At 41.6% G+C, this 27,183-nt stretch overlaps 1 protein-coding gene across 1 annotated transcript in view; it reads right to left on the reverse strand.

The window, feature by feature from the left end:
- The window catches only part of LOC124553941 (ankyrin repeat domain-containing protein 65-like), a 105,701-nt gene that overhangs the window by 72,880 nt on the left and 5,638 nt on the right, over nucleotides 1–27,183 (reverse strand). The gene's annotated exons all lie outside the window — the stretch shown is intronic.

The raw sequence follows: 27,183 nt of genomic DNA on the forward strand, positions 1-27,183 counted from the left end.
AGTGATTTGTGAAAGGTATAGTTTAATGTTTGTCAGGGCCATTCTTTAGTAGGAAATTTTGAAAGTCAGATTGCGTTGCGCTAAAAATATTGTGTGTCAGGTTAAGCACAGTCCTGTAAAATTGTCAAAACCCCTTTTTCATATGTCGACCCTTAGCCTAGGATACCTCACTGGAATCTTCTGATTTTTTCTTGTAGTTTGTGTATTTAGTGTAGCTTTTGTTTATTGCTAGCGCGTAATTGTAGAGAGAATCTCCTTTGTAGTTGTAGTTTTTCATTGTTGTACAGTAAAACAGTTGTGGCATGCATGTAGATTTGCACCAAGTATTTCGCAGCTACGCTTGCAATTAACTAGATATTATTTTCAGTGCTATGTTAATGTGTTCTCCTATTTTTGCACTTCAAATTGTGCTTTTCTGTGTTATCGTGTGAAATATTGTGACAATTATGGCGTGTGAAAAACGTAACACTAGGCTCCAAACTAAACTGAGAAATAATAGTGATGACGAGCGTAGCTTATCAGCGCCGCCGAGTAATGAATTTACTAATGTTCAAAGTAGTAATTTGGTAACTGTGCACAGGGAAATGGAGCGGGCGTAAAACAATGGCGTGGACAGTGAAACAATTAGTGAAGAGGGAAGCATTATCGATCGATCGGTCGGCAATAGCTCGCCTCAGGAAGCCGAAATGACACGACACGATCTCGCAAATACTGTAGATTCAGGTTTTGGATCCTCACCGTTTTCTCAAATAAGTCAAGACACATTTTCTGCTTGTCAAAATGTGAATGTTTCCGGTGTAAATTCACTGCCGAAAAGCACTGAGGAACATGTTTCAGACACCAATGCATTGTTATTACAATTAATACAACAAATGGGACAAACACAGCAAAAGCTTCAAAAGTTAGACACAATGGAACAAAATCAGAGACAAATACAGCAAAAGTTAGACACAGTGGAACAAAATCTTCTAAAGTTAGACACAGTGGAACAAAATCTTCAAAAGTTAGACACAATGGAACAACACCAGGGACAAACACAGCAACAGTTAGACGCAATGGAACAAAATCTTCACACCACGCTTGAACAAACACGTGAAGATTTAACTACTGAGTTACATAACATTGAATCGAAATGTCAAAAAGTCTGTAATGACGTAAAAACACAAATTTGTGAGCATTTTCAACCTATTTTTTCGCGGCATGAAAATGCATTACAGAATCACGAAGCAGCCATAAAAGAACTGCAAGCCATTGTTCATGAAAATCATGAGACCTTGTGGGCTAAAATTGACTCAGTTGCATCTACCGATTCGGTTACACAACTTGCAAAAACTCAGGAAAACTTAAAAGACACAGTAGAAAGACACATGGAGGAAATTAGTTCATTATCAGAGAAAGTAGTTGAACTTTCGGATCAGCTAAATAACTTATCTACAAAGGTAGATGATGATCTGAATGACACAACACCTGTAGCCTTCACTGACACAGAAGAGTATGAACAAATTAGGAAATTCAAACAAAATCAGAATCAAATCAATACACAGTACAAAAGAGAAATCCGGGAAGTGCAAGATCAGTTGGCACAAGTAGTACAAGAATTACGTATTTCAGAGGACACTCGCGCCCCAATACGGGAAGAGGGACATACAAATACGGAACAGACACAAAATAACAACACAGGGCACTTCGGAAATTGTGAAAGAAATTGGCAAGGTACACCGAATTTTGAGATAGAACCACCGAACAGAATCAAAGAGCTTGTACCTTTCCCAAATACACGTAAACTTCGACACAAAGACATAATTGATTTGGCTCTTAAAAATATAAAATCTGCAGCAGACAAAAGGAGAAAACTACACGGTAAAGCAAATGCAAAGAAATTGTATATTGGTCAGAAGGTTCTCATTAAAGCTCATTCATTGTCACATAAGAAGAAACACTTGAGTCACAAATTCTTTCTAGTTTACAATGGACCTTACAGAATCCGACATATACCACATGATAATTGCGTTGAAGTTGAAACTCTGCGAACTAGGAAGAGTAAAGGTTTACACCACATTTCACATGTAAAACCGTTTATTGAAAGATAATCTGCTTTTTAACTTAGTCTTTGTCATAAAATTTTTCGCTTCACATTACTAATATGCTTTGTCAGATTTAGAATCTGTTAACATGTAACAATGTTTGAAGTGAAATATCCAGTCAAGAACCAAGAGAACTTATTTAAACAGAAATGACGAATGCATTGTTATAGTGAACAGACGTCACAGTGTTATTGTGTGTACATTCTTGCTTGTTTGTTGCACGATTATGGAACGACTATAAGGCTTACATACTTAGAACATTTACCAGTACTGCTAATGAGATTTTAATGCAACATTTTGGTTTATTTGAAAATACATTCTGAATTTAAAGTGCTTTCTGAGAGATACCAGATGACACAGAGGTTAGTTTATGTGACAGCTACACGATTTTTATCACGACGCTACTAATGAGTGACAATTTACAATGTTGCTTTTGCGGTGTATCTGTTTTATATCTGCACAGTTTTCTGAATTCTTCTGGAAAGAAAAACATGTTTTAGCAGTAACTTTTGTGGTATAGCAACAATGAGACAGCCTTTTTCGTGGCACAACATTACGTTACTGTACAGTACTTTCTTCATCACGCCAATAAGCATAATAACTACGACATCTATACGCAAAGCATTTCACTTTTGTTTATCATGTGGTAAGTACATTGACTTCTGCAGAACTTAGCTTTCGGAGGACGATAACTACGACACTTCCACAGAGATTATGTTGCGACAAGATGCACAGTTTAGCGCTACAGTACACGCATTTGAGTGATTAATCTTATACTTAAAACACTTATTTTAAAGATTTTTTTTTAATTACAAAGAAAGTTTTCCGTGATACATTTCGTTCCATTGCGGTAATTTGTAACACCTGGGAGTATAATTACATTAATCCTCAGGGGGTACACGCCTACTTTGTGTACCATGTGTGTGGCAACCACAAGGAACCCTAGCTAATATGGTATTTGCTTATACAACTTTACACATCGGTACCATATTTCTCTAACACACAAATTACACAGCTATCTGATTATTTAACTGAGAGAGACAAACATTTATTTTACTACATCAGTGACACATGTTTACGCAATTATACAGTTGGATAACTTCACACTTATGAAACTGTATTTTGTCTGTACTTTGTAAACTGTTCATATTTTTTCGGAACCATTGTGATACTATGAGAGCTTTGAATGATGTATTTGGTATGGATTCATGATTTTTAAAGTACTTTTGAGGCAGATGACACTTTTGACATGAGCAGAGAATTTTTTTTAATTATTGGAGGAAGCTACGACGATTTTGAGATTTGACTGAGGTGTTATGATGTTATTTTTACGACGACGATGTGTATTATGCTGCTGAGGTATGTTTATGATTAATAGGCTGAGGCTATATGAGTTATTTGAATATGCTTCATATTTATAATGACGAAATATTGACGAGTGTCGATGGATACGTATATGTGTAATAAGGTAAGGAGTAATGAATAGTGGGTAGGGACTCTTGACTTGTGAAAAAGGATGTTGGAAACCAAGAATCGTACTTTAAGAGTTATGACATGTGTGAATCATGTGTGAATGTATCACAATGCCACTGAACATTTTTTGGACACTGTTATATTCATAGGATTTTGTTTCTACACATTTGCAAAGTAAATTCTCGACCTGTGAAATTTTGTATATATGACTGTCACTGTAGCGGTAAATATTTCCGTACGAAAGTTAAGTGACCACCTGCACGTAATGCGTCGCGGGCACCCAGCTGTGCCAGACGCCTGGAGAAAAAGCCATTATTGCGAGCCCTTTTCAGCGGCACAGGTAGAAAAAAAAAAAAGGGGACGTGGGACGTGTCAAACACCTGGAGAACAAGCCATTAGGGTGTGCCTTTCATCGCTAATGCGACACCCTCGTTACTTGAAAACATATGATTACTCACACTTTGTGCTAATTACTGAAATGCTTATGAATTGATGGGAAATATTCGTACATCTGCACACCTGATTACGACAAGCGTCTTTCTACGAGAGTTGAGAGCTACTAACTTATGAAATGTCACATGACTACTGAATGATATTTTTATACTTTGCTTTTCGTAGTTGCTTATTTCACTTGATATCTGGTTTCCAGCTGTGTTGCAGCATTAGTTTTATAAAATGAAATGCATTTGCTAATGTGAACACTTTCTGTCAACAGATCTATTAAATAATTATTTTATGATCCACATTCTTTAAAAAAAGGAGCACTTGGAAAGGAAAGAACAATAAGAAGGGACTAATACCAGTAACTGCATCTATAATTTTCTTTTCAAGTACATGGTAATATTTCTTTTTACAATCAGTTGTTGTGGTGCACCACTTTAATTACATAGACATTAAGATGTGAATATACATTTCCCTTATCTGCATTGTTGTTTAGTGTAATATTTTTTCTGCTTGCGCTATGTCATGTTTAGGTATAAGTTGCTGCTGTTTGCCAGGCATAGTGTTATTGAATTTGACTTTTGCTCATTTATGCTGCTAGCTTTGCCAATTTGCATTTTTTTGCATTGCTGTTTGTGTTGACTTGTTATGCGATGCTGCATTGCCTCGTCCCTTAGTTTAGCATCTGAGCTCAGTAGATTTAAGTTAGCTTAAGAGGGGGTAGACTATATGAGAAACTGACTATGGAGAATAGGTAAAGAATGCATTGCGAAGTTATATAAAAAAGATTTGGGCCCAAATGAGTATTGTACAATCAGAAATAATTATTTTGAAAGAAATATGAACAGAATACAGAAAGCATGCTTGGATAAGATTTTTTTGGTGGAAGCAAAGGTTGAAATAAGACGAAAGATATATGAAGTTTTGGGTTGGACTGCAGTACCAAATGTTACACTGAAAACGAACCCTGTCCTTTCCTATTGGTGTTATCCCACTATATGTTTGTGTACCCTTGAGTATTTGTTTTCTTCCTGTCTCTGTGTACTGTTTCATAGAATTTTTTTCTCTTCTAATACTAAGCTATATTCACTATGAGGAGGAATACTGTTATCCTCAAATATAAGTTGCATTAATAATATGTTATTTTCTTTGTAAAGTTGTTTACAATTCTGTTCTGTTTCAATGTTCATGTGTGAAATTAATGTTTATTTTTGTAACACTGATGTATATGTTTATTTCTATTCTTTTGTAAAGCCTGTTTTACTACAAATGTTATCTGTATTGTTATGTTCTTTAATGATGTATTTTGTAGCTTTGTTATTGTATTCTTATGTTATAAAATTGCACTTGACACCAGTTCATCATATTATTAACTTGTAAGTTCCATTTCACTGCACACGTTTCTGTTGGTCATAGTATATGGACAATATGTGAGAAGTAGGGACTGATAGTGTTTGCACGTGTGTTAATGATTCAGCAAGGGACTGGATAACAGCATTGTTGGTTCTAAGGACAGTTCCAAAAACTTTGTGAGTGCACAAGTGGTGGTTTATGGACTTGCTATATTATCCGCAAGACTCTTCAATGGTGATTGTGCACCTGCACAGTCACAACAGATGGCTGCTGGCCATCTCTTCAAGGACTACAGTGGGTCTACATCTTTGATGATCCATCAATACCATTATTTCTACAAGGACTGCAGTGGGTCTGCACCTCTGGTGGCCCACCAATACCGTAATCTCTACCAGGACTACAGTGGGTCTGCTCTGTGATGACCTACCTACCAATATTCTTCAAAACGTCGAATGACTCTGCTGTGGGTTTGCTCTGTTGTGGAGCATTACCTGTCTGCATGTCAAGAGTCAGCACTGTTTTTCCATTGGAAGGACAACACTACTTCTTCAAGACTGCATGGAAATCCACTACTTCCGTGTGCATTTTCTTTTACTGCTCAGACTTTGAGACAAACACTGCTATTCTCCTGTTATGTACGATTAGGACTGTCTTTAGGGACTGTGAGAAAATTTGAGCTTTTGACCAACGTTGTATCAATAAGTGTGTGCATTTTATATCTTTGTTACTGTAATTGTGAAAAATTTTTGTCAAATCTGTATTGGCCAGTGCCCAACACCATTTGTAAAAAATTTTTGTGGGGAGCATGGGGGCTATGTAAGTAGGCTGTTTATGTTTTCTTATTGGCAACGTTACGTAGCGCTCAGTATGAAAATCACTGGCTGTGCTGTGTGCAGTCTGTGGCTAGTTTGCATTGTTGTCTGCCATTGTAGTGTTGGGCAGCGGCAGCTGGATGTGAACAGCGCGTAGCGTTGCGCAGTTGGAGGTGAGCCGCCAGCAGTGGTGGATGTGGGGAGAGAGATGGCGGAGGTTTGCAATTTGTCATGAACTGATATATATATTATGACTTGTGATGATATCAAGGTAAATACATTGTTTGTTCTCTATTAATATCTTTCATTTGCTAACTATCCCTATCAGTAGTTAGTGCCTTCAGTAGTTTGAATCTTTTATTTAGCTGGCAGTAGTGGCGCTCGCTGTATTGCAGTAGCTTGAGCAGCGAAGATTTTTGTGAGGTAAGTGATTTGTGAAAGGTATAGTTTAATGTTTGTCAGGGCCATTCTTTAGTAAGAAATTTTGAAAGTCAGATTGCGTTGCGCTAAAAATATTGTGTGTCAGGTTAAGCACAGTCCTGTAAAATTGTCAAAAGGGGACGTTTCATATATACCAGGTGTGTTTAGTTTGAGTGGGTCTTTAGCTGTGCCCAGCAGCTCTTTCGTCTTCGGCGGTGTTCGGAAGACGGTATTTATGTTAGATTTTCTTAATAGCCTCCCGATTTTGGCTGATGTGGGCCCCAAATATGGAAGAAAGGCGAGTCTCTTGTTAACTTCCTCTTCCTCTTCCTGAACTTTGTCAGCCTGTCTCCTCTTGAAGGCCCTGCCAATCTGTGTTTCACTGTACCCGTTTTTCCGAAATACCTCTCTTAGGTGGTGTAATTCGTCTGAGAGGCTTTCTTTGTCACAAATGACGTGCGCCCTATGCACCAAGGTGGTCAGTACTGACTGGCGTTGCGCCGGATGGTGGCAGCTGGTTGCATGGAGGTACAGGTCTGTGTGTGTCTTTTTTCTATATACTGAATGGCCCAGCGTGCCATCCGCTTTCTTCCTGATCAGTATGTCCAGGAATGGAATACAGCCATTCTCTTCTACTTCCATCGTGAAGGTTATATTCTCATGTATGCCGTTTAGGTGGTCCATAAACTCCTCCAGCGCCTGCCTGCCATGCTGCCAAATCACGAAAGTGTCGTCCACATAGCGGAAGAAGTGCCTGGGTTTACGGTGAGCAGTTTGTAGAGCCACCTCCTCAAAGTGTTCCATATAAAGATTCGCGATCCCTGGAGCAAGGGGAGATCCTATGGCCACTCCATCCACTTGTTCATAATGCTCTCCATTGCACTTGAAGTAGGTGGTCGTAAGTGCATATTCAAAGAGCTTCACTGTTTCAAGCTCGAAGTGCCGATTAAGGAGCGCCAAGGCGTCTTGTAGCGGTACTTTTGTGAACAAGGAGGTGACGTCGAAGCTCACGAGTAGGTCATCACTCTGTATTCGGATGTCCTTCAGTATTCTAACGAAATCCGCGGAGTTTTTCACGTGATGACTGCAGTGTCCCACCAGCGGTTTCAATAGTGTCGCCAGGTATTTGGCCAGTCCATAACTGTGCGAGTTGATAGTGTCCAGAATCGGACGTAGAGGCACCCCATCTTTGTGAATCTTGGGCAACCCATACAGGCGCGGTGTCGTTGGCGCTCTGGGATACAGCCGTTTCTGCACTGCCTCTGGTAGATCTGAGTCCTTCAGTAGCGCCACGGTTTTCCTGGTCATCGTCGATGTAGGGTCCCTGTTGAGCTTCCTGTAGGCTGGGTCTTGCAGCAGAGAGCAGATTTTCTGTTGGTAGTCGACTGTGCGAATCAGCACCGTCGCATTTCCCTTGTCTGCTGGGAGGACCATGATGTCAGCATCATCCCTCAGTGCGCGGATAGCCTCTCGCTCCTGCGCAGTAATGTTAGCTTTAGGGAGTAGTGACTTGTCGATGATCCTGCAGGTCTCCCTTCGGATCTGCTCAGCTTCCTCCTTGGGTAGGCCCCGGATTGCTTCCTCTACGCTGCTGATGATGTCCCGTTTCGGTATGGTCCTTGGTACAGGTGCAAAGTTCAACCCTTTCGTGAGGACACAAGTTGTGGCTGCATCTAGCACCTTATCTGTCAAATTTACAATAGCTCTGGTGCTATTTGTCACCTTCTGGGTCGACTGAGCTCCAGAGAGTCTGCCGAATTTGTTGATCTGTTTTGCGGCAACATGTCGTTTCTGCACCTCACTGTCGGCGTGAGAGCTGCAGTCAACCCACTCCCAAGTGTGTGCCGGTAATGCTTCTACCATTTTCAGGTGACATGCGATCAGGATGCGTGCATTCTTGTCCAGTTCTTGCCGTGTGTAGTGAATGCGTTCCCTGACAATGGCCATCCCTGCTTGCCGTAAAATACGTTCGGTTTTCTTCGTTTTCACAGGATGTCTTAATTCCGCAAATCGTGGCAAGATGTTCTTGTCTCGGCAACGTTGGAGGAAAGCCAGTGAGCTGAGCAATTTGGCTTTCCTGTTGCGTTCTTTCTGCAGCAGCTTGAAGCTACAGAGCATCTCCTCCCCGTAGAGGTGTCGTAAATGTGAATGTATGCTTTCCCGGCGTATACAGCTGGCGAAGAGTTCTCGGGCTTCCAGCCGGGTGGCGGTGTCTTCAAACAGCGACGTTTCGACGAGTGACATACTCATCATCTTCAAGCGAAGCCAAAATCGGGAGGCTATTAAGAAAATCTAACATAAATACCGTCTTCCGACCACCGCCGAAGACGAAAGAGCTGCTGGGCACAGCTAAAGACCCACTCAAACTAAACACACCTGGTATATACAACATTGCCTGCGAATGTGGTGTGCAGTACATTGGTCAAACGCAGCGCTGCATCTCTAAAAGGTGCGAGGAACACATCAGGCATGTTCGACTTGGACAGATAGAGAAATCTGCTATAGCTGAACATAGCATCAAAGAAAACCACACCTTTGACTTCGAAAACACCAGGGTGCTGTGCCGAGCCGGGAGCTATTGGGATAGCGTCATTAAAGAATCAATAGAAATACGGGTCCACGAGAACCTTGTGAACAGGGACGAAGGCTATCAACTGAGCGCGGCCTGGAATCCAGCATTAGCCGCAATACGCCAGGAACGCAACAAGAACCGTCCAGCTCACGAGACGCAATCAGAATGCTCTGACGGAGACACGAACGGCGCACCCGCTTCCCCCTCCACCTCGCCCGCCGGCTCCACTGGACCCAGCCTCCCGCGGCCAGGTGGTGGGGGGCACACCGCAGGTATAAAGGGACCGGCATCCGCAAAGCCTCGGCACTTCGCCAGAAGATGATGAGTATGTCACTCGTCGAAACGTCGCTGTTTGAAGACACCGCCACCCGGCTGGAAGCCCGAGAACTCTTCGCCAATGATGACTGTCTTTAGGAATCAATTTTGAACTCTAAGGAATCAACTGCAAACGCGTGGTTTGATAGGGGAAACGTATCTACAATGAAGCTGAAGTCATCGCGAATCAGACTAAGGATGACAATCTCTTTGATGTGAATCCGTACAACATTCCTAATACTGCAGAGATGCTGAAAGAGTTGATGTACTATATACCACTGTGAACAGCTCTGATGTATTCTTCTTTCCATATTCCTTTATCTATTCGTTCGTCAGCAGCGACTGAAGGACAATTTTCAAAATTAAAGACAATGGGCTTTGACAAGCTGCCTTTACGAGTAGACAAATTCATTAATCAACATTTGAATTGGCTGCGTGAGGAAACAAAACTGTTAGCGCCTCTAATGATGGAAAAAGAAGTTTCAAAGCAAGCTGAGAAGCACAAACCAACTGAAGAATCGTTGCCTTACCATAAAGAAGAAAACTGGAGAGGAAAAAATAAGAAGCTGAAGATAACAAACCCCCAAAAGCAATCATATACTCGATAATTCTGAGAGCACACTGAACAATACCTTGCGAAGTGGCAAAGAGAGAGACCGAGTGGGTCTCTCGTAAATGATGTTATCTCATTAACTGTTACCCCACAAAAAATGTTATTACAGTCTTTGGTAGAACTTTTTAGGGTCCTATTAAGCAATGCCATCAGACCTTTTGTACGAATTTATTACTTTCACATGACAAAAGTGAGTCCCACATTAATTACCTCATATAATGTCATCGTCACAAAAAATGGTATAGTTTTCAGTAGAAGTCTGTGGGTGCTATTCAGAACTGTCATCAGAACTATTCTACGAATTTTGTTTTCGTAGAGAAAGTGAGTATCAGATTAAAACTATTATCGCCACAAAAATGTTCTTATCATTTTCAATGCAACTCTTCCAGTGCTATCCAGAACTGCCAACAGAACTGTCATACAAATTTATTTTTTTCCAAACTGACCATTTTTTACTATACCAAAATTTCGCCGAGTTATTGTTTTCTTCCCGAAATTCTGCATAACTATTCGTGTTTTGAGCAGGGAACTCTTAGAACTATTGCATACATATCAATAACTATGGAAAAATTTATATTTCTGGTAAAAGGGGTGCAAACTTCACGGGGAAATGCTCATAAGCATTCCTTATTAAATTCCGTTACTACGTAAACAATTACCTGCACAGAATATGTTACTAGTATTTTCGACAGCACTCTTACAATGCTATCCAGAACTGCCAACAGAACGTACGAATAGACATAATTTTTTGTAGAGTAAGTGAGCCCCACAACTAATGAATTACCTTACAAACTACTATAACCACAGAAAATGTTATGATTATCGATAGAAGTCTTGGGGTGTTATCCAGAAGTGTTCATCAAAACTGTTGTATGAATTTATTTTTTTCTGTGGAGACAGTGGGTCTAACATCAAAGCAGTTACTGTATAAACTATCATTGCCACAAAAAGATGTTATTAGGATTTTCGTTAGAGGTCTAAGTGTTCTGTTCAGAACTGTTGTACGAATTTACATTTTGCTAAAATTGACAGAGAATATTTCCGATACGAAAATTTTTCGACTATTGTTGTTTTCTTCGTTACATTCTGCAGAACTATTCAAACTTTGTACAAAGAACTCTAGAACTATGGCACATCTATGAAGAACTATGAAAGAAATGTGTATTTCTCGTGAGAGGGGTGCCAACTTGACACGACTGCGGCGTTGCCAGGTCGGCCACCGGCAGGCGAGGGAGCGGCTGCGGCAGAGCCGGCGAGGCGTCTACGTCGGTGTCCGCACTGCCGGACCGGACCGGACCGCCTGCCTCCACCCACACCGGTTTGTCTCGCACTGCCGTATACAGCTGGCAGCACGAACCCCGTCCCCGTTTACACGGGACTCCAAACACAGGATTTCGTAATCACATTTCCGAATACCGCTTCTGTGTAGTCATGTAAATCTATTCTGGAAATCCGCCTCCAGTTGCCGATTTTCCGAACTGCGCAATCAATTTTCACTCCCACGTAAACGCAACCGGTTTTGGAAAATCCTTGGGCTGCCAGGCTGCGTCTCGTTTTTAAAAATTTTCGGCTAATGTGGCCGGAGTGGGTTTATGTACAGTGAAGGACAAGCAGAAATATTAGACATGAGCTATTTACACCTCGTGTAACTGAAGGGAAATAGCTACTGTGCTGTCTAAATGAGAAACTGCAACAGCTGTTTTCCAGGCGACACATTTAACTGGGATGGCGAATCTGCTTCAGACCTTAACGTGTAAAAACGGCGGCGAAAAACAGTTTCCGAAATTCGGTTTTCGTCTTTCGGAAGACGTGTAGCATGTAAACTAGTGACAGGAGCCATTTTAAAGGGCGTTCACACTAGGGCCTATGCTAGCGTGAACAGGAGTCCGGTCTTTAAAAGGACTCCTTTTATTTCGTTCCGTGTCCCGTTGTCCCGCAGAATAGTAAAAAAAAAAAATGGTTCAAAGGGCTCTGAGCACTATGAGACTCAACTGCTGAGATCATTAGTCCCCTAGAACTTAGAACTAGTTAAACCTAACTAACCTAAGGACATCACAAACATCCATGCCCGAGGCAGGATTCGAACCTGCGACCGTAGCGGTCTTGCGGTTCCAGACTGCAGCGCCTTTAACCGCACGGCCACTTCGGCCGGCGCAGAATAGTCAACGGGTTGGCAAATGTTCCGGTTTTTCGTATCAGAAGTAACCTTATCTTTGATGCTTCACTTTCGTTTTTATTTACTTTTACCTTAATATAGTGTCATAGACAGTTTAACATTTTCTTCAGTCTTGCTTTGTCTTGAAGGCAAAGATTGAATGAAGGAGGTTTATTTTCATCACGGGATGAGGTGAGGTGAGAACAGAACATTTTCCGTCATCGTGTTTTCTGCCAGTCACCTACGCATGAGTTTCGCGATTCGTATCGATTATCGGCTACCGCAGAAATGACGGGCGGATGTAACACGTTTTCGTTAAAGAACGTTATACGACTATCAAGTTGTATTCGTGTTTACAAATTAGCTATTCCCTGCTAAATGACAAATTTGCAGTGGATGCAACCGACACGATGTCTTCGCACTGTTACACACAACAGTGAGAAGTTGGCGGCAGTTTCAACACTCGGTTTGGCGTGCTTGCCTCAGTCCGCTGTGTGTTAAACTACTTCCTGCCCGTTAATATGGGGAAAATAAAGTTTCTTTCTTGAAAAGAGGATTCCTTTACCTGATGGAAACCGCGAGTACGAAGGTGGTATCTACGCTCTGTCATTCAGTGTTTTCCACTGAACATTGAGATTGAGGACTTACCGATACAACGAAGCACAAAGAAAATGAAGCACCTGTTGGCAGTTTCTGAGAGGACTTGTAGCTGCGTCACTTCCTCTGTAAGAACGAATGAACTACAAACAGACGAAGACTAACGCGGAACAAGTGCTGTTTGGGTTCCATACCGCAAAACACAATCCTTCTTTCCATTCAATGAACTGCACGACTCTTCTCGTCAGAAACCTATTCGAGAAGAAATTCGCATGTTCAAGGACAAAATCAAATCACGAAAGGTTAAAGCTGGTGGCGATTCTAGCTACTCGTTTCACTCCTGCAAAAGGTGTTCGATGCAAAATAACCTGTCTTCCGAAGACTGGTTAGCTGTAGTCTGGATATTTTTAAATAGAAAAATATAGGTGACAAGATCGGCACATTTTGTGCACATATAACTGTAATACCAACTTTGGTTCTCGCAAGAGGGCAGGAACAAGCGATGTTTACTCCTAACTGAACAGTGTTCTCGAGATGAACTTTGAAAGCATCGGGCGTGCATCCCGCGTGGTACACAGAGAAGCTGAAACACGTGCACACGTTCTTCCCTTTGACACAGAAACAGTAGTGAATTACAATTTTTCAATATTCAATGAATCAGTGTTGAGAGCAGCTATGATGGTTAAATATACTGAACTGAATAGTCCCGGTGACCAATTGATCGACCTTACTGGCTACATGAATCCTACAGAAATCTAAAGACTTTTATTGTAAAATATGTACCATTAGTGCTACATAATGTGAAAGTTACGGTGCTACATAATGGACTCTTCGCACGTACAAAATATAAACTGCGTGCGGAATGTGCATTGTAAGTATCGAACAATCTGGACGCTAAATTAGCGACAGTAGAAAGGCCAAAACCTTTCAACGAACGACGAATCCACGAACTGTGTAGGTGCAAAAAGCGGTGAGTGCAGCCCCAGCAAGGAATAACAACTGTGATACACGGAAAAGACTGAACCTGTAAATAGTACGTAAATTTATGGCCCATGCCCGAAGCGTGTAGAAATATCTAAGCATTAATGTGAAGTTTCACGTACAAAATAGTTGTATGAAATGTACGAAGCTGTTGAAATATCACGTGCATAAAAATGTTGGATGTAGTGTCAAACTGCAGTGTGTAACGTGTAAACACGGGACATCTAGACGCTTTAAGTGACAGGTGGACAAACATACAACAGAAAACCCTAACGGAACACGACGACTGTATGAATGCAGTGCGTGTGTGACGGGAGGTGTTGAGAAGCTATGAGCTTTGCATTTTATTAAACAGTGCGGTAATTCGTCACGAAACGAAATAACAATGAAGCAAAAGACCTAATAAGATAACTATATAGAATGTATGTAGCAATGTAATTGTTCTTCTACTCGCTGCCCCAGGAAACCAAAAAGCAAACGCACGCTAATGCGGCCGCCTCGCATTGCGAGTTGTGAATTTTAAATAATATATGGTAATTTATGCTGACTGAGCATTTTTCTTTCATGTGCAGAAGTAAACATATTATTTGTTGGGTTTTCAGTACGCTGGATAAACAAGAACGGCCAAACAATCTATCATTCTTGGTACACATCTTGCACAGAAATAATTTCATTGTTAACTTCATCGCCGTCATCAACGCACGGTTTTTCAATATTCTCATCATAATTAGTAAAGACAAGAAAGCGCATAAATTAATTTATTTCGTATTAAAGCAAAAACTAACATTCAGTTCAGTACATTCACAGCTTCTCGGCAAAACAAAGATTATTCCGTTTAAAAAAGAAAATACTTTAATACAAAGGTTCCCTTTAATTAAATTTCTCTACGGTAGAGATATCCTGCAGCAATATTACAATGTGGTAACACGAAATATAATCCCTGAGATTACGTTTACGTTTTTTTCTCCATGAACGCTCCACGTGGACATCGATTTTAACGGATTCTAAATGCGGCTCACGCAACCCTATACTAACAAGGCGGCGAGTCGCGTGCTGTTAAATACTTGGTGCTCGGAGAACTATTTTACGGAAGTATATATTCCGGTCCCCCATATTATCATTCTTTCTTGTGTCCGCTCCGGCAAAGAAGTGCTCTATTCACACTCTTGCCGAGCGTAAGTAGCAATCAAGTTGGGCGTTAAGTTTTTCTTACAGTCTTTTCGTCACATTCGTTGAGTATACTTGAGACGGTGTCCGGATCTGGGCGGTAGCCGTACAACTGCAATCCGCTCATCGTAAGAATAAACCTGATGTAAACAAACACAAACGCTATGATCGGTCAGAAGCCGTAGCACTCTTACACTGGTGTTACGCTCTTTGAAGTAGATCCTACTTATGTGTTAGATATCTTGTTACTTAGTTACGTTAAACGGAACTTGGGATATTCAAATGTATCAACAGCCATCAACGTTTTTCTTTATCACGCCTTAGCTACGTAGTTTTTATTTAGAAAGTCGTGCAGTCACAGCCTGTGCAGCTGCGTTGTGCTCTGACTATCGCCTTGCTAATGCGCAGTGCGAAAATGCCTGAGGCTACTTTCTGTTCCGTAGTGAAACGCGCGAGTAAAGCACAGTTATAAGCGCCGAGAAATAGGCTGTCCTTAATGATCTTCATAAATTTACGGAGAAAATCGGCTTTGAAGTTTTCCCAGCGTTCTATATTAGTCAGTTGATAACCACACACACACACACACACACACACACACACACACACACACACACACACAATAAACGAGTACTGCAGTCGGTAGCGTGATTGTAAAAATGTGAACCAACTGCCGTTACTCGTGCGTTGTTTTGAATCTCCTTAGTATAATTTTTTTCTCGTTTAAGGTGAAATACCTACATCTCGTAATTTTAAATCTCATCATTTTTATGAGCAGTGCAAGTCTTCTTGTTTCTAATTACATATTGGACATGAAATTCCTGTTTTAATTTCAAGTACAAATTTTTAATTATCGATGTATTATGAAAGACTGTACATAAAAGTTGTTTAAGTGAAGGAAACAATATAATTTTTTTAAGGCAAAAATGAAAAACCAAATCTTCTTTATTTGGGCTATGTCCATCGTTTTATGCCACAGAAGTAGGTAAGTATCGTAGAATGATGAAAAACAATCATTTTCACAGCATCGAGCGCTTCACACACACGCTGCATCTTTACATTTGCTACTGTACCATTACAAAATGAACCCAACAGAACCGATCTGGAGCCAAGCTGCGGGATTTGACCCGACAAGTAACAAGACTGTCAAGCTGCCAGACTTACTGGAAATAACGCACGCAGCTTCTTCACACGTCACTGCCGAACGCTGGCGGGATATAGGACGGCTCGTCATAACAGAAAATGAGAAAATGCTGCGCATGGTTGGCTTCGTGGATTCTGTTGTCGATAGGCTGGTTATCAATTTAGCAGGTGACACTTCCAGAACTGAAATGTATTTCTCTGATTCGGATAAGGAAGGAGCTAAGAGATTACCAGACGACTGCCTAAATAATATCTTCAGTGGCTTCAGTATTTAACTATACGGTGAAACCCTTCAATACTCTTTCGTTACACACAGCTTAAGCAACAAAATTACCTTTCATCATTCTTGTTTTCAATTTAAATATTACGTTAGCTAAAAACGGTAACGTTGTGCGGTTTTCGTCTAGTCGTCTAAGGAGCATATTGTGGGAGATTTGCAGTGTATTGTTTCAGCCTGCTTAAAATTCAAATGACATAAGAAGCTGTATTGCTGCTCTGCTCGTCTCGTTTTACGTGAGACCTGCAGCTGTACCAGCTGGCCGGCCAGCGCTGTCCGAGTTAAATGCGCCGCTAAGACTGTTGTCCCGTATTACCGGCCAGCCGATGTGCGCGTGACACACAGCACAACGTGTGCCCTTATTGTCGTAGTTGGCAGTACTCGAGACAGCTTGGCTGCAGTCCCACGTGAGACGGGAATCCAACGAGGTTCCAGCAAACGCGGAAGAATACACAGTGCAATGTTTACATCGGGTTTATTCGTATGATGAACGGATTACAGTACAATACAGTATTAGCATTCCCTTCATGCATTCTGGAACGTCTGTTGGAAATAAGCACATCTTTCTTTCTGAGCCAGAGTGTCATTTTTAATTGTCTTCACGTGTGTTTCAACTTAAAACGTTAAATTGAATTCTGTTCGTCACTTATCATTAAAAACAGTGTTTCAGTTTTATTTTACCTCTTCTCCCGCCTGCTTACTTAAAAGTGGAGTGAAGTCCTGTTAAATTACAGTATCTTCACTTTCATTTTGTTGTCCATTCTCGACATTGTCATGACACCCTTCTTTTTTGAGTTCACTTACTCTAGATGACGTACTTTCTGTGAATAGGGCATCATCGATATATTGTTGTATCCGTCAGTTCCACCAAATTCTTCTACTAAACTGTGAACTTCATGCTCATATGCCTTGAGGTTGTTTTCTGCGTCACCATAGTTAGTCGCTGAAGCTCAGTCATTAAAAACGATGCCTTCCTCCTTGAAACAGTTGTGACTAGCGGGTGTTACTCGTTTTAAGGCTGAAGAAATCCACAGAACTACTAACGTATCTTTCAAGTTCATGTCCAGATTCAAGACTGTCAATTACAAACGAACCATGTCAACAATTTCTCTCTGTGAAACAATTAGAAATTTTGAATTCTCCTGATCGAGTGTTTGACAACTTTAAGCTGAGTTTGGCGGCAAAAATATTTTGACATTTTTTAGTGCAGCGTCGCAACGGGAAGTGGCATATCCATAAAAATGATCTCCTCCTCCGTGTTTCCATTCTACTATCAAATTGCAGCAACCATTCTGCCATTGTTACTCTCGTCATCCAAGATGGTTTCTGAGCAAACAATTCCACGTTCTATGTACCTAAGCCAATACCCTCAAAACAACCAGGTTTAGCGGCCTCACCAGTAACTGAAGGATTTTCAAATTTATTTTATTGACACACAATACAGCAGTTAGTCGATGTTTTGGTTTTTGCTTCGTGAATAGTTTTCAACTTTCAGGACCATTGTTTTACTAGGAAGAGCTCAAAGGCCCCGTCTCATTACAGTTAAAGATGTTTCCTGCTTCATAAACCTCACGAGTTCCTCTTACCCAAAACTTCCATTGTGAAACGATGTTTTCGTCCGCTGAGCTGTATCCACCACACACCGTTACACAAGAGATGTAATGGTAGTCCTTAAATTTTCCGGTCAACCTACTGGCTTTAAAATCGTTAAGCCGCAACTTCTTGGCGATTCCGAGTACTTTGTCGCGCATCAGATGTCCACCATGTGGCAAGTTATTGCTGCGAGCACCGCAGGACCATTGAGGTGTGAAATTGTCAGGTTTTGAGCCCGGTGTGTTGGGAAAAGCGCGTTTACTAGTAAAATTATCGTTTCCAGTCCACGATTTCGGAATGCCGTTTTTGTTTCTCAAAACGCCACTGATCTGTGTTTTCCTATAACAAACCTCGTAGCCATCTCTCTACACCAAGCTTTTTCCCTTTCCGCTCGAATTATCTCTACCTCTTCGTTCGCGGCACCTGAGCACAGCGGTACACGGACTCCCTCCCTGGCTGGGAGGCAGCAGCAGTGAGCTCTTCTGGCGGCCTTCCTCCACACGGAACACTGGTCTAGCCGCCTTCCTGACTCAGAGAGGAGGAGGCGCAGCAGTGGCGGCGACATCAAAGCCGTAACGCGCCTTCTGAAGGCCTGCACTGCCGGCAGACTCGCGACCTCCGCCGTTCCCACGCCGTCCGCTATTTGGGAGTTTTAACTCTTGGTGGAAGAGAGGTTTGTATCTCCGCCTCCGTTACTGAGAATGTTCGCTACCCCACACAAGGGCCAATGTCATTTGGCAGGGGAATTCTAGTTTTTATTTATCTCAGCGAAGCGATGCAGTCCTACACTGAAGGGCCGAACAAATTTGTACCCCTGCCTAATATCGTGTAGGACCCCGCGAGCATGCAGAAGTGCCGCAACACGACGTGGCATGGACTCTACTCAGGTCTGAAGTAGTGCTCGAGGGAACTGACACCGTGAATCGTGCAGCTCTGTCCATAAATCCGTGACAGTACGAGGGGGTGGATATCTCTGAAAAACATGTTGCAAGGCATCCCAGATATGCTCAGTAGTGTTCATTTCTCGGCAGTTTGGTGGCTAGCAGTGTTTAAACTCAGAATTGAGTTCCTGGAGGTACTCTGTAGCAACTCTGCACGTGTCGGGTGTCACATTGTCCTGCTGGAATTTCCCGTAGCAATGCACAGTGGACACGAAAGGCTGCAGGTGGTCAGAGAGGATGCTTACGTACGTATCCAGACGTATCACTCCAACTGCACCCGGCCCACACCTTTACAGAGCCTCCACCAGCTTGAACAGTCCCCTGCTGACAGCCAGGATCCACGGGTTGCTGTCGTTTCCATACCCGTATACGTCCGACTAGGTAACGTGTTTCCAGTCATCGACACTCTAATGTCGGTGTTGACGGGCCAGGACAGGCGTACAGGGTTGCTCCCTGGGCTCCAAAAGCTCATTTCGATGACGTTTCGTCGAATGGTTCGCACGCTGACACTTGTTGCTGGCCCATCATTGAAATCTGGAGCAATTTGCGGTAGGGTTGCACTTTTGTCACGTTGAATGATTCTCTTCAGTCGCCATTGGTCCCGTTCTTACAGCATCTTTTTTTCCGACCGCAGCGATGTCTTACTGGATTCCTGATACTCACGGTACAATCGTGAAATTGTCGTACGCGAAGAACCCCACTTCAACGCTTCCTCGGAGATGCTGTGTTCCATCGCTCCTACGCCTATTGTAACATCACGTCCAGATTCACTCAAGTCTCGATAACCTGCCACTGTAGCAGCAGTAACCCATCAAACAACTGCGCCCCACACTTGTCTTATCTAGCCATTGGCGACCACAGCGCCGTATTCTGCCTGTTTACGTATCTCTGTATTTGAATACGCACGCCTATACCAGTTTCCTTCGTATTTCAGTATCTACGCAAAGGTTTTCTTTTTGCCTAGTGTCCCTTTCTGGAAAACTGAAACAACCAGAGGTCGTACAGAGTTTCAGGGAGACCATAAGGGAACAATTGACAGGAATGGGGGAAAGAAATACAGTAGAAAAAGAATGGGTAGCTTTGAGGAATGAAATAGGGAAGGCAGCAGAGGATCAAGTAGGTAAAAAGACGACGGCTAGTAGAAATCCTTGGGTAACAGAAGAGATACTGAATTTAATTGATGAAGGGAGAAAATACAAAAATGCAGTAAGTGAAGCACGCCAAAAAGAATACAAACGTCTCAAAAATGATATCGACAAGAAGTGCAATATGGCTAAGCAGGGATGGCTGGAGGACAAATGTAAGGATGTAGAGGCTTATCTCACTAGGGGTAAGATAGATACCGCCTACAGGAAAATTAAAGGGACCTTTGGAGAAAGGAGAACCACTCGCATGAATATCAAGAGCTTTGATGGAAACCCAGTTCTAAGCAAAGAACGGAAAGCAGAAAGGTGGAAGGAGTATATAGAGGGTCTATACAAGGGCGATGTACTTGACGACAATATTATGGAAATGGAAGAGGATGTGGATGAAGATGAAATGGGAGATATGATACTGCGTGAAGATGTGGTCACAACAGCCTAGGCCAACGCACGGCAGCAACTGCTTCGTTGGCCGGAACTTGGTTATCGTGTGCGGGCGGCAAATCGCAGCCGACGAAGCGTTTTGCCTCGGCTGGAGTTCGGTCCGCTGGCGATAGCGTCGAAGCGTTGGCGGTCGGCTGGCGTTGGGACCCCACTGCTCTGCTCTGTTCATCGTAAGAACATACCTGATGTAAGCAAACACACACGCGATGTTTGGTCGAGAGACGTAGCACACGTGTTCTTACGCTTTTTGAAGTAGGTCCTACTTCCGTACTGCTTATCTTATTGCTAAGTTATGTTGAACGAAACTAAGATAATCTAACGAACTACCAGCCACTGACATTTTTCTTAAGGGCCTATGTACTTTTTATTCCAGATATCGTGTACAGTCACAGTCTCTGTACTGGTGTCCTCTGATGTCACACCTTTAATAAGCAGTACGAAAATGGCTGACGCTGCTTCCTGCTATGCAGTGAAAAACGCGCGTGGAACACGGCTAAAAAGTGCCGAGAAATAGGTCGCTCTTAATGTTTTTCGTGAGAAAAAATTTGACGCAGTTGACATACAAATACACATTGAATGCATAGCGGATGGTTAGTTTGTTGCAGCTCATGGATCGCTCGTTCTAGTCCCGTATTGCTCATCCTCCTCTTCATCCAATTTGAAATACCTACATGTGGTAACTCCGAAATCCATCATTTTCATGAATAATGCACGTCTCCTTGCTTCTAATTACACACACCACGCACAATTCCTGTGTTCATTTCACATATATATTCTCAGTCGTCGATATTATGGAAGATCGTTAGTGAGGGCTGCTTAAATTAAGGAAACAAGTTGATTTTTTAGGACAAAAATGAAAAATCAAATATTGTTCATGCCACAGATGTAGTCTCACACGAACCAGGTAACTGTATTAGAAACATGAGAAACCATTTTCACAGCATCGAGCATGCCATACAAATGCTGCTGCATTTTTACATTTACCACTGCACCGTTAGCACATGCAACGACGTATCAACCACCCGTGGAGGGGGGGGGGGGGTAGCGGCAAGGAGGGGCAGTCACTCCCCTCCCACTTCCAAATAAGGGGAGGGGGGACATACGGTTTCTTCCCATCCCCCCCTCCCCCCCAAACTAATTGGCTTGAAGACTCATTTCATTTCATATACGGACAGAGCCAGGGCAGACAGGAAGATCATTCGCGATCCGGTATAAGGAACATGAAGATGCGTTCGGTTTAGGAAATTATGACAAATCAGCTGTTGCGAACCATATATATGAAACAGGCCATCCTCTTAATAGCATAGAAGATAACGTAGAAATATTGCACGTAGAAAAGAAAGGGAGGAAACTTAATTTACTACAGGAATTCGAGATAGCTATCCATGAAAAGAAACGAAGCAATATTGTAAATGCACAAGCTAATTTTAAATAAATGATTTTTAGCGTGTTTTTAGAATTATTTTAGGGTAGGTATGCGACCTTAAACTTTTAGCATGTCACTGACGGAGTTGCGAGAGGCTAACGGTGGCAGACCAATGCAATAAGGAAATAAGGCGCCCAATAGCATAGCGTTACCGTCAAGCACACGGCTGTAACCACGCCACGACACCTACGCACGTCAGTCCACAACAGCTCCCGAGCCGGCATACTTGGTAGCTATGGGACGGCCATCGACTTGTGTCAACAACTTCAACGTAAGACGAGGACCCACAGTCCAATACACTTTTAATTCTGCTTTACTCTATGGACTTCCAACTATTTGTGATGGTATTTTGTCTTTCTAGTCCGTTTAATTTCATGACAGACTTTACAACCTGATGATGAGAGCACTGTCTCTTGAAACGAGTTGTTAAAATATATAAGAATCGCGGTTGAATACTAACAGTGATAACCAGTATAGCGAGAACTGCTACCTCGACTCCATAATGGATTACATTTTAAAAATGAATTAAATAAGCTGCGTCAAGAAATCTGAGCCGGCCGTTGTGACCGAGCGGTTCTAGGCGCTTGAGTCCGGAACCGCGCTGCTGCTACGGTCGCAGGTTCGAATCCTGCCTCGGCCATGAATGTGTTAGGTGTGAGTAGTACTAAGTTCTAGGGACTGATGACCTCAGATGTTCAGTCCCATAGTGCTCAGAGCCAATTCATCCAGGTTTTGTAACTATATTCTCCCACTTCTCAGACAGACCTTTATGGGAAGGGGGGGGGGGGGTGGAGCTACGACGTACACGAAAGTTTTTACAAAAAGGTGTCATTATTTCAGATGCAGCGGAAATACTTTTGAGTTGAAGGGGGCACCAAATCTGAATCCAAACGGGAGAAAACCGTCGTTGGATCTACGTTGGGGTAATCAGAACTCTTGACCATCCGTATCAGCGGCAAACAGGTCAGGCCCAAGGATTCAAGCAGGAGAAAGCGAAGAAATGTTGCAGAAAAAATTAATAACGATTGGTGAATAAGCATTCCCTACCACTACAACGAAGCAAGCAGACGTAAAGATGTCGGTAACCAGTATGTAACGATATAAGAAATTCTTGCAGAAAGACGCAAACTATATACATGTAACAGTATCGAGAACTGTAATGGAATAATTCCTGTAAGTTGGAAGAAAATTAGTATTTGGACGCACGCGTTTGAGCCAGGTGTAGTATTGCATACAAATCCCTCCATAACCCATTGCAGCTGGTCATGAAATCAGGCATCATGACAGTACCCACGGATCATCCATTTATTCCACGGGAAGATATAGTCCACCGTTGTGGCAGGACCAGAAAAGTGAGACGTATGTTCGGAGATGTTACTATATAGCAGGCTGTCATGAAGCTCATGTCACGTGATCTCGCCGGCCGATGACAGCAGATATTCAGAGCGTAGGTCACGTGATGTAGTCAGCCAACAGCAACACCACTGTGAAGTAGCACGAACACACAAACAGGGAAAGTTAACAGTTTAAATTACTATACATAGTGTTGCTGCAAGAAAATCAAAGCTTTCACATATATTGATCTTTTTTGCGCGTGTTACACATTTATATGTATCACACAAATGTGCCAGAAATATTTTTAATAATGACAAATGTCCGATCTTCAAGGTTCGAAATTCTTCTAAATGGCTCGTCATCGAAGGGTTGGTTTTTAAATGAGAGTCAGAGGCTCTGTGATTTAATAAATTCATGGTACATTCTCGCACTTAGTTGAACTTACGTAAAAGGATATTTACTCTGAAAGTAACGCTTTTCAAACCATCATTCGCAATATTTTCCCGCGACCTGTTAGAAATAGGTTCGTTTCAGCAGTTGCCAGAGAGCGCAGATAACAGGAGAAACCGCGCTTGCGCAGCTACCATGATGTAGGAAGCCCTTTTATGTGCGTACGTGTAAAACACAGAAGGATCATACATTATGTCATCAAAGAAACAAGACATCAGAGGATACTCCTAGAGCATCGGAATTTCGTGAACCATACTAAAATGTGCACATTCGAAGTGCATGCTTGAAATGCACATTCGTGTGTGCAGATTCCCATTGAAGCAGACCTCGACCAGATATTAAGCTTTGCGGTGTGGTTTTCGGGGTGTAAATTTTCCTGGAGCACCAGTACTGTACTGTATCACATTTGGTTCATTATTATGACTTAATGCCGTACGTGCTAGGAGGGTGAAAACGTGCACCAGAAATGCAGCGAACAGTTGAAACTAGCCAGTACTGGGGAATTAAACGTTTCGTTTCAAATACATCGACTGCCTCTGCGGAAAAGGTTAATAAAAGTCAAATTTCTTTTGCGAGCAGACAAAAGTAAGTTCATTGTAAAACTTTGAACATAGCTGCTAAGGTTCAGTGACCGTGTCAGAATTATATTACAACAAATAAGCCCTCGGTCACAAATATTAAGTCAAAATTGACCAGGTTTCGACGCTACTATGAGCGTCGTCTTCAGAATTAAACTAACTGTTCTAAAACATAATAGGTATATAAAACATTAATAAACGAAAGTGTGCACTGACTGGAAAGAGATGCAGTACTTGGAACTCACATTCTAAAAAATCTAAGCAGGACAGGCGACGTCATGAGAAGTTGCAAATACGATAAGATGGCGAGCCGCTAAGGGCTGCTCGTACCTGAGTGAACACGGCTTGCAACCAGCAGGCACGATTTGGTCAGTATACGTTTCTTTCCGAAAAATATTGCAAGTGATCTTGTCTTCTATTGTAACCGTCAAGTCTAACTAATGTAACTGGCGGTTTTCGTTTTCGAGTTCAATAGTGAAAGAATTTTTTTCATGGAGGTCGATAAAAAGTTTAAAAATATGATCAGTGCTATCGGCGGGTCGGTTATAGATGACTAGAATATCATCAACGTATCTTGTGTAAGAAATGATACGTAGTGAACCGGCTGAGAAACGGTTAAACATCTTTTTTCCCAAGGAATTGATAAAGATGTGGGCAAGGATGCCGGCTAAAGGGTTGCCCATAGCGAGCCCATCAGACTGCTGCTACAGTTGTCCGTTTAATTCCAAGTGGTTGTACTTGACAACGGCATTAATGAGATTCATAAAAGCGGTAATCTGTTCATCTGATAGATCTTTATTAAATTGACGTAGATTTTCTTCCACAATGATGAGCGTCTCATGTACTGGCACATTGGTATAAAGATTTTTAATATCTCAGGAAAAGACCTTGGTGTGTGAACTGCATACTAGGTTTTTAATATTTAGAACCAAAACGTAGCTGTTTGGAACAGAATAATTATTTTCGAAAGCGAAAGATTTTTCAAAGTTTCGTGCAGAAATCGGGCCAAATTGTGATATGCGCTATTCATGCTATTGGAAATTGGACGTATTGGGTGATTAGGTTTATGAATTTTGAAGTGGGACCGAAGTTTAGTGGTCTGAGGGTTCATATTAATGAGTAGTTTCTTTTGGAAAGGTTTTATAAGAAATTTTGCATTGTTAATGGCTGACCTCACTTCTTTCTGTAATTTAGGAGTCGGATCATCATGCAGCTCCGATATGTTGTTTCCACTGAAGAAATTTTCAGTTTTAGAAATATACTCAGAAATATAAGCAATGACTAGACAACAACCTTTATCGGATTTAGTTATTAAAGCATTTGCTGTTTTAAGATTATTATTAATGGAAGTTACTAAAATTCTGACGTTATGCGTAGCATTAGGCAAAGTAGATGTATTTTTCTCTAGCATGCGGGTTACATCACACGCAATTCTGGCTTGAGAAACATTATTAATCTTCTTATAATCGAGACCAAATTTTAAATCAACAAGCATATTTTCTCTCACATTTCTGTCTAAAAGGTTAGGCCTGACGTATTTTAGTCCTTTTCCTAACAGGACTTTTTCATTCTGAGTAAAGATGATGGTTTTATTTAAAATTCTTTCATGAAAGATGTGACTGCTTTTACGAAATGTATTCTGAGGGCGTTTTCGTCAGAAAGCAGACAAAAAAGGTTGCTAGGCTTCTTCTCGTGTTCCTGCATTATATCTATTTTACAAATCTCTAGATGTTTGTTAGTTTTGTCCATGTCGTCAATATATGTTCATCTTGTAGCGCACGTCTTTATGAAAAACATAGAACATGTGTTCGAGGAAACGTAAGACATTATTTGGTCTGAAGTGTGCTAAATTGCAGTGCCACGCCTCTTCATAAAGCATTCTTCTACCGCACGTCACTGTATTTCGCTCTGTGGAATTGAAACGTGAATATTTTATAATGGATGCCACCAAACTATATTCAGGACAGTGGAAACTGAAATGTCCTCTGGTGCCTCTTCTGCTCCCAGTTTGACAGCCTGCCTCTCTTAAAAAAATCTCGCAATTAACAGAGAATGGGATTATTTGAAATAGGGAGAACAAGAACTCTCCAGATAATTTACACTCTTTATTCCCTATTAGTTAATAACTTGCTGTTTTGTGTGGCATAAAATTAAATATAGGATACATAAAACCAATAAAAACAAGAGGTAAGCAAGAAAGTATACATTTCTTCTAGCATTTTTTTCTCTCTAAACTTGCTCTGGCTTCACATGGCGTGCTTTCCTTTCCGTGAAAGAATCTCTTGCCTCAAAGTTCATCAAACGTTTTGCTACATAAAAAATCGAAATGTCGTTAGCTTATACTGAAAAAGCTTTAAACACAAATAATACCCAAGACTGGTATGGCTTTTCGATCTGATTACGTCTATTTTGACATTGTCTGCTAGATAAAACAAAATAGGCCTTTCTAATGTTTTGGCACAAATGGCCATTTTTTATAACACGAAAGAATATAATTTACAAAGTACCATTATCACACGTCTATTACGCCTACTACAAGCAAAAAGCTTCATTTTAGGAAACAGTTTCACATTTTATTTATACGCACCGGATTCTCAAGCACGAGATCGAAAAGTAGTATTACGAAGTTTTTATATAAATCTGGATTCGTCTTATTCTTCTAAAATTGTGTGATGTCCCCGTTTCTTCTCCTTCCACGTTCTAACAAACAATCTTGTCATCACCAATTCTGTAGCTATTCCTGCTGTTCTCAAAATTTGTTCGCCGATTAACTCCACTAACCCTGCCAGAATCACAGGTTATTTATCCCGCGATTATTTTCCACTTAGGCGTTTTACGTTTTCCGCGTTACTTCGAGAATAGAACTTAGGCGGC

Source organism: Schistocerca americana, chromosome 11, assembly GCF_021461395.2.
Source record: "Schistocerca americana isolate TAMUIC-IGC-003095 chromosome 11, iqSchAmer2.1, whole genome shotgun sequence".
NCBI classification, from domain to species: domain Eukaryota; kingdom Metazoa; phylum Arthropoda; class Insecta; order Orthoptera; family Acrididae; genus Schistocerca; species Schistocerca americana.